Below are 6,210 nucleotides of genomic sequence, written 5' to 3'. Positions count from 1 at the left end.
TATGTTCACACACTCATTGCTAGATGTCGGTGCTCATACTTTTTCATTGTATCATCCATGCTAGTTTATTTTTCTTTTTATGCTTTCTTCTTGCGTGTTTAATAAACCTTAAGAAAAACCAAAAAATTTAGTTGTAGCTTTTAATTAGTTTACTTTCCATGCTTGTAGTAGTAATTAAAAAGAAAACCCAAAAAGATTTCCTGTTCTTCTTTTGCTTGTTGGGAGCTTTCCCGTGTAAATAGTTTTATTTCTTTTCTTTTCTTTGGGGGGTCAATAGGAGAAGAGCATGATTAAATTGTTGAAGTGGCTCTTATATGCATAATTGTTGGTCTGACAAAAGAGCCCATATTTCCTTGTCTTCTCCTATTTATTGAATTGTTGCAGATTCCAGCTTAGTCCAATGCACGCGCACTATTATTATTATTATTCACATCGTTCGGTCATGCAAGTGAAAGGCAGTTATGATGATATATGATGGACTGACTGAGATGAGAAAAGCTAGTATGAACTCGACCTCTTTTGTTTTTGTAAATATGATTAGTTCACTGTTCTTGATTCAGCCTATTATGAATAAACATGTTTGCAATGACAACTAGAGATTATAGTTTCTTGTGCCATGCTTGATTAGCTATGAGTTATAATGGTTTACCTTGCGTGCCAACATGCTATTAAAATGGTTATGATGTGGTATGATAGGGTGGTATCCTCCTCTGAATGATTTAAGTGACTTGACTTGGCGCATGTTCACGCATGTAGTTGAAACAAAATCAACATAGCCTTCACGATATTTATGTTCATGGTGGATTATATCCCTACTCATGCTTGCATTCGGTGTTGATTAATTTTAATGCATGTTCATGACTGTTGTCGCTCTCTAGCTGGTCGCTTCCCAGTCTTTTCCTACCCTTCACCTGTACTAAGCGGGAATACTGCTTGTGCATCCAACTCCATAAACCCCAAAGTTATTCCATATGAGTCCACCGTACCTACCTATATACGGTATCTACCTACCGTTCCAAGTAAATTTGTATGTGCCAAACTCTAAACCTTCAAATAAATATCCTATTGTGTATGCTCGAATAGCTCATGTATCAACTAGGGCTGTCCGTATCTTCCATGTTAGGCGGGTTATTCTCAAGAGGAGTGGACTCCGCTCCTCACTCACGAGAAAAATGGCTGGTCACTGGGATGCCCAGTTCCATGCTTTATGCAAACTAAATCAAAATAATTGCAAACAAAACTCCCCCTGGGACTCTTGTTAGTTGGAGGCACTCGTTGTTTCGAGCAAGCCATGGATTGATGCCTGTTGGTGGAAGGGGGAGTATAAACTTTACCATTCTGTTTGGGAACCGCCTATAATGTGTGTAGCATGGAAGATATCGCCATCTCTTGGTTGTTATGTTGACAATGAAAGTATACCGCTCAAAATATTATTCACCTCTATTTCAAAACCGAGCTCTGGCACCTCTACAAATCCCTGCTTCCCTCTGCGAAGGGCCTATCTATTTACTTTTATGCTGAGTCATCATCCTCTTATTAAAAAGCACCAGTTGGAGAGCACTGTTGTCATTTGCATTCATTACTTTTAGTTTACATTGAGTATGACTTGACTGGATCTCCTTTACTATGAATTACAATGTCTAGTCAATCCTTGATCTTTAAAGGTTCTCTGCATTTATGTTTTGCGTTCTCAGAAAGGTCTAGCGAGATACCATCTAGTTATATCATATTATGATTGTTTTGAGAAAGTGTTGTCATCCGAGATTTATTATTATTGCTCGCTAGTTGATTATGCCATTGATATGAGTAAACTTGAGACCTAAGCGTTATTGTGAATGTAGTTAGTCATAATCTTTGCTGAAAACTTGAATGCTGGCTTTACATATTTACAACAACAAGAGCAAACAGAGTTTGTAAATTTTTTTCTTTATCACTTTCAGTTTGTCAACTGAATTGCTTGAGGACAAGCAAATATTTAAGCTTGGGGAGTTGATACATCTCCGTCGTATCTACTTTTCTAGACACTTTTGCCCTTGTTCTGGACTCTAACTTGCATGATTTGAATGGAACTAACCCGGACTGACGATGTTTTCAGCAGAATTGCTATGGTGTTATTTATGTGCAGAAACAAAAGTTCTCGGAATGACCTGAAACATCACGGAACACCTTTTCGGAAAATATAAAAAATCCTTGCAAAAGATGAAGGCCAGGGGGCCCACCACCTGTCCACGAGAGTGGGGGGCCCGCCTGCCCCCCTAGGGCACGCCCCCTACCTCGTGGGCCCCCTGGAGCTCCTCCGACCTCAAGACCAACTCTATATATTTGCTTTTGGGGAGAAAAAAATCAGAGAGAAGGATTCATCGCGTTTTACGATACGGAGCCGCCGCCAAGCCCTAAAACCTCTCGGGAGGGCTGATGTGGAGTCCGTTCGGGGCTCCGTAGAGGGGAATCCGTCGCCATCATCATCATCAAGCATCCTCCATCACCAATTTCATGATGCTCACCGACGTGCGTGAGTAATTCCATCATAGGCTTGCTGGACGGTGATGGGTTGGATGGGATCTATCATGTAATCGAGTTAGTTTTGTTAGGGTTTGATCCCTAGTATCCACTATGTTCTGAGATTGATGTTGCTATGACTTTGCTATGCTTAATGCTTGTCACTAGGGCCCAAGTGCCATGATTTCAGATCTGAACCTATTATGTTTTCATCAATATATGAGAGTTCTTGATGATACCTTGCAATTCTATAGTCACCTATTATGTGTTATGATCCGTTAACCCCGAAGTGACAATAATCGGGATACTTATCAGTGATGACCATAGTTTGAGGAGTTCATGTATTCACTATGTGCTAATGCTTTGTTCTGGTACTCTATTAAAAGGATGCCTTAATATCCCTTAGTTTCCGGTAGGACCCCGCTGCCATGGGAGGGTAGGACAAAAGATGTCATGCAAGTTCTTTTCCATAAGCACGTATGACTATATTCGGAATACATGCCTACATTACATTGAGGAATTGGAGCTAGTTCTGTGTCACCCTAGGTTATGATTGTTACATGATGAACCGCGTCCGGCATAATTCTCCATCACTGATCCATTGCCTATGAGCTTTCCACATATTGTTCTTCGCTTATTTACTTTTCCGTTGCTATTGCTATCATCACTACAAAATACCAAAAACATTACTTTTGCTATCATTACCTTTTGCCACCGTTACCACTACCATCATATTACTTTGCTATTGAACACTTTGCTGCAGATATTAAGTTTCCAGGTGTGGTTGAATTGACAACTCAGCTGCTAATACTTGAGAATATTCTTTGGCTCCCCTTGTGTCGAATCAATAAATTTGGGTTGAATACTCTACCCTTGAAAATTGTTGCGATCCCCTATACTTGTGGGTTATCACTGGTTCAGTTGCTAAGAGTAGTAACTCGAAACGGGAGTTGCAGAATGAACAGAAACTAGTTAAGGGTGAAGTGATGATGTGTGTTGGAAGTAGTTCCAAGATTGATATGATCATCATCGCGCACTCCCATTACCTTCGAGATTATTGTTGAACCTAAAATAAATGTTATTTGGTGTTTGCGTTGAGCATAAATATGATTGGATCATGTTTATTGCAATACGGTTATTCATTTAAGTTAAAGAATAATTGTTGGTCTATTTACATGAATAAAACCTTCTATGGTCATACACTCAATATAAATGGTTTATTGAATCTCGATCATAGTAATACACATATTCATAATATTGAAGCCAAAAGATGCAAAGTTAATAATGATAGTGCAACTTATATGTGGCACTGCCGTTTAGGTCATATTGGTGTAAAGCGCATGAAGAAACTCCATGCTGATGGACTTTTGGAATCACTTGATTATGAATCACTTGATGCTTGCGAACCATGCCTCATGGGCAAGATGACTAAGACTCCGTTCTCCAGAACAATGGAGCGAGCAACTGACTTATTGGAAATAATACATACTGATGTATGCGATCCGGTAAGTGTTGACGCTCGCGGCTCTGACCTTCACAGATGATTTGAGCAGATATGGGTATATCTACTTAATGAAACATAACTCTAAAACATTTAAAAAGTTCAAAGAATTTCAGAGTGAAGTGGAAAATCATCGTAACAAGAAAATAAAGTTTCTACGATCTGATCGCGGAGGCGAATATCTGAGTTACGAGTTTGGTCTTCATTTGAAACAATGTGGAATAGTTTCGCAAATCACACCACCTAGAACACCACATCATAATGGTGTGTCCGAACGTTGTAATCGTACTTTATTGGATATGGTGCGATCTATGATGTCTCTTACCAATTTACCACTATTGTTTTGGGGTTATACATTAGAGACAGCTGCATTCACGTTAAATAGGGCACAATCTAAATCCGTTGAGATGACACCGTATGAACTATGGTTTGGCAAGAAATCAAAGCTGTCATTTCTTAAAGTATGGGGTTGCTATGCTTATGTGAAAAAGTTTCAAACTGATAAGCTCGAACCCAAATCGGAGTAGTGCGTCTTCATAGGATACCCAAAAGAAACTGTTGGGTACACCTTCTATCACATATCCGAAGGCAAGATATTTTGTTGCTAAGAATGGATCCTTTCTAAAGAAGGAGTTTCTCTCGAAAGAAGTGAGTGGGAGGAAAGTAGAACTTGATGAGGTAATTGTACCTTCTCCCGAATTGGAAAGTAGTTCATCACATAAACCAGTTCTGGTTATTCCTACACCAATTAGTGAGGAAGCTAATGACGATGATCATGAAACTTCAGATCAAGTTACTACCGAACCTCGTAGGTCAACCAGAGTACGGTCCGCACTAGAATGGTATGGTAATCCTATTCTGGAAGTCATGTTACTAGACCATGACGAACCTACGAACTACGAGGAAGCGATGATGAGCCCAGATTCCACAAAATGGCTTGAGGCCATGAAATCTGAGATGGGATCCATGTATGAGAACAAAGTACGGACTTTGATTGACTTGCCCGATGATCGGTGAGTCATTGAGAATAAATGGATCTTCAAGAGGAAGACAGACGCTGATAGTATTGTTACTATCTACAAAGCTCGAATTGTCGCAAAAATGTTTTTGAAAAGTTCAAGGTTTTGACTACGATGAGATTTTCTCACTCGTATTGATGCTTAAAAGTCTGTCCGAATCATGTTAGTAGTTGCCGCATTTTATGAAATTTGGCAAATGGATGTCAAAACTGTATTCCTTAATCGATTTCTTAAAAAAGAGTTGTATATGTTACAACCAGAAGGTTTTGTCGATCCAAAAGGTGCTAACTGATACGTCCATTTTGCATCATGCTTTTATATCGATATTTATTACATTATGGACTGTTATTACACATTATATCACAATACTTATGCCAATTCTATCTTATTTTACAGGGTTTACATAAAGAGGGAGAATGCCGGCAGCAGGGATTCTGGGCTAGAAAAGGAACAAATATTAGAGACCTATTCTGCACAGCTCCAAAAGTCCTGAAACTTCACGGAAGTCAATTTCAGAATATATATAAAATATTGAGCGCAAGAAGTTCACCAGGGGGGCCACACCCTGCCCATGAGGGTGGGGGCGCGCCCTACCCCCCTGGGCGTGCCCCTACCTCATGGGCCCCCTGGTGGCCCTCTAGTGGCCATCTTATGCTATATGAAGTCTTTCGTTCGAAGAAAAATCAGAAGCCATCTTTCCGGATGAGACTCCACCGCCATGAGGCAGAACCAATCTAGGGCTCTGGCGGAGCTGTTCTGCCGGGCAAACTTCCCTCCGGGAGGGGGAAATCATCGCCATCGTCATCACCAACGATCCTCTCATCGGGAGGGGGTTAATCTCCATCAACATCTTTACCAGCACCATCTCATCTCAAACCCTAGTTCATCTCTTGTATCCAATTCTTGTCTCTAAGTCTGGGATTGGTACCTATGGGTTGCTAGTAGTGTTAATTACTCCTTGTAGTTGATGCTAGTTGGTTTATTTGGTGGAAGATCATATGTTCAGATCCTATATGCACATTAATACTCCTCCGATTATGAACATGAATATGCTTTGTGAGTAGTTACGTTTGTTCCTGAGGACATGGGAGAAGTCTTGCTATAAGTAGTCATGTGAATTTGGTATTTGTTCAATATTTTGATGAGATGTATGTTGTTTCTCCTCTAGTGGTGTTATGTGAACGTGGACTA

Source organism: Triticum urartu, chromosome 1 (assembly GCF_003073215.2).
Source record: "Triticum urartu cultivar G1812 chromosome 1, Tu2.1, whole genome shotgun sequence".
Taxonomy (NCBI): Eukaryota; Viridiplantae; Streptophyta; class Magnoliopsida; order Poales; family Poaceae; genus Triticum; species Triticum urartu.
Note: the sequence above shows the minus strand (reverse complement) of the source record.